At 38.5% G+C, this 3,160-nt stretch overlaps 1 non-coding gene across 1 annotated transcript; it reads left to right on the top strand.

Annotated features, from left to right (window-relative positions):
* Positions 1-639: 639 nt before the first annotated feature.
* On the top strand, positions 640-830 carry LOC123463656. The gene has a single exon (XR_006639059.1). It is a non-coding gene; the product is annotated as a U2 spliceosomal RNA (small nuclear RNA).
* The last annotated feature ends 2,330 nt before the right edge of the window (positions 831-3,160 follow it).

Genomic DNA, 3,160 nt, shown 5'->3' with positions numbered 1-3,160 from the left:
TGAAAAGACAGAGATATTCAATTTGTGAACATGTTCTGTTTTACGCCTAGTTTGAAAACTTAATAATCATATATACTGTCAAAAGGAGTACTTTTCTACATTGTCATTGAGACTGTTTAATGTTAAAAATAAAAAATGATCTTAAAATTTTAAAAAAGAAAATATTAAACTTTGGTAGGTAATCAAGTGCTCTGACAGAAGTCTGTCTTATGTTGGGAGCCCTTGTAGGTCTCTTTGATTGACAGCTCATTGTGCATGTTAACTGCATCCTGATACTAGGAGTTACAGGCCAGTGACAAGGGAAAAGAAAAAGAAAAAAAAAAAGATAAACAGGAGAAATTTAAGGTTAGGCTTCATTGTATCCTCTCCAGGGCCCTTCAATTTATGTGCTCCTCATAAGGTCCAGTTGAGGGTTCAACTGCTTTGTCTGTCTTCTAGGATATAGATTTCTATGGTACCTGCTCAATTTGGGTTCAGTTTTGTGCCCCAACTCTTCCCCTACCCCCAAGCCTTACCTTACCTATTGTCCAGGCCTTTAGATGCATATTAGTTATGTCAGCAACTCAGGTTGATCCAGGTTAGAAACCACAGATGAGTGAGATTATGTGATGATTATCTTTCTATGATTGTGTGAGTTTAATCACTTCTCAGCCTTTTGGCTAAGATCAATTGTAGTATCTGTTGTTACCAGTTTAATATCTGATACGTTCTCTATCTGAGGACAATATAGTAAAAGGATTTTTGGAGATCAGAGTTGGAATAGGAAGTTGCTCCGTCCACTCCACGCATCGACCTGGTATTGCACTACCTCTAGGAATGGTGTACCCCCTTGGGGGAATAAAAAAAAAGGAAAGATAATTAATGATGGGGTTAGATGAATTGATTGAAGGAACTGGGAAGGAATTTTTAAATGATTACTTGTTAAAAATGCCTTCTGAGTGGTACTTAGATCAGAATGTTAAAGTATATAAATAAAGGTATGCGGATGTAAAAAAAAAAGAAAGAAAAAAGAAAATTTCAGGCCAAACCTAAACATCATGCCTAAAGTAAAAGGTTTTTAAACTGTTTACAAACTTTAAGAAAAAAAGAACTAATTTTCAGGGTAAAATATGTTGGGATAGCTTGCTTAAGTTTTATGAAATTTAAATCATGGGTAAAACATAAAATTGTTTTATGTAAATAAAAATTTCTATGGTACATAAAATCAATAGCTATCGAGTTTAAGCCAAAATTGTTGGTTGACAAGTAATGTTTTTCTTTCAAAAATTTTATCAAGGGTTATATTAATATTTAGTTAACTGTTTTGACTCAAAAAAGACCAGATTCTACTCTATTGTATGTAAAGTTACTGTCTCAATTTTGGCACCATGATAACATTTCATTAGATTTGGTTAACTTACATTCAAAACTTCTAGCTATGCAGAACAGTCATCTTGATTTTGATGCTACTAAGGCTGCTAATGATTTATCTACTACAAGTAAGTCTGTGTTACCTGGTAGGGACTCTAAGTTCCTGGATAGGCAGCTTTACAGCTAGCTGTGTGTTTGCCTTCTGCTTCTCTTATGCCTATTGCCTCTTTTCTTCAAGTGTTTAATAAATTCTATTGTAAATGTTCACACAGAGGTCTGAGCTATACACTATAGGACATGTCCTTGGCTCTCTCCGACTTTATCCTAGTTCTCCCTGAATTTTGTCTGGCTGGTGGCCAGAGATGGATAAGAAGGAAGAAGGAGAATCTAAAACAGAGAAACCTGCTGGGTCAAAAAGCAACGAGGATAAGGTAATCTCCATTGTGATGGGCTAAGCAAACAATGGTACTTTACGACTTTTAAAATGATAGGTTTATCTAAACAGGTGGTCAGTGGCCAGAGGCCCCCACAGTGGAGTGTTTCTGGGATGCCCTTAAAAAGGAGATTGCTCCAGGACTTCAGAAAAATTAATAAGGCCATGGTACCTATGGGAGCCCTACAACCAGGCCTCCCCACTCCAGTGGCAATACCTACAGGATATTGTAAAATCATTATTGACCTAAAGGATTGCTTATTTACAATTCCCTTACACCCTGAGGATCGTCAGAATTTTGCATTTAGTTTACCTGTGGTAAATTTTAGAGGCCCTGAAGATAGTGGAGACTACAATTCTGAGCCAAAGGGTCACTTTTATCTCTTATAAAAAGCCTCTTCTCCTGGTCATTTGTGCCACTGACTGTATACCCACCAGGGTGTTCTGGCAGGAGGGTCCCCTCTTCTGGGTTCATTTACCCTCCAAAAGTTAAAAAATGGGGGATTTAGATCCCATAAAAGGCTCTTCAAGAAATATCCTTCATAATGCCTTGTTTGTCCTAAACTTTTTAACACTTGATACTCAGGGAAATTCAGCTGCTTATCGCTTTTGGCACACAAACACAAAAAATACCTTTGCCAAAGCCATATGGAAAGATCCTTTAACTTTAAAATGGAATGGCCTGGACCCAGTACTCATTTGGGGCCAAGGATCAGTATGCTTGTTTGACACCAAAGAAAATGCTGTGAGATGGCTGCCTGAGAGACTTTTAAAACAAGCTGATGATTCACCAGTGACATCTCACATATCCAGGGAAGAAACAGTTCCCTGAGAGAATTTCCTTTTTTCCCTAACAGGACAAAGCTGGAAGGACCTCTACTTATCTTAATCCTCTTATTCACAATCGGATCTGTTATTATAATTAAAATCATATCTTTTGTACGTCAACAGATTGAAGCCATTAAAATGCAGCCTTTACAGGTCCATTATCACAGACTGGAGCTGGCAGATCAAAGTGTTGCAACTGAAGACCTACCACCTACAGTTGTCACTCTCCCTTGTTCTTACATTCTGTACTTATTTACTATACTGCTGTCCTCTACACCTCTGCTTTCACTGCAGTCTACCTGTCTTGCCCAAAGAGCTACCCCTCCTTTAGGAGCTGCATAGGATTCAGACCTATGCATATCAGCTCACAATAAAGTGAGTGTGATATCGGCACCAACGTGGGTGCTAGACAAAGCACCGCAAGGGAAGGTCCCTTTCTGACCGCTTCTGAATTCCCTGAGAGAAAAACCTGACTTACATGGAGGTTGGTACCATAACTGTTATCACTAAGGCCGTGCCTCACTCTCTGGCCACATAGGCCCTGCCTCC

The sequence above is a fragment of the Jaculus jaculus genome, chromosome 9 (genome assembly GCF_020740685.1).
Source record: "Jaculus jaculus isolate mJacJac1 chromosome 9, mJacJac1.mat.Y.cur, whole genome shotgun sequence".
NCBI classification, from domain to species: Eukaryota; Metazoa; Chordata; class Mammalia; order Rodentia; family Dipodidae; genus Jaculus; species Jaculus jaculus.
This window is presented reverse-complemented; position numbering and strand designations above follow the sequence as displayed.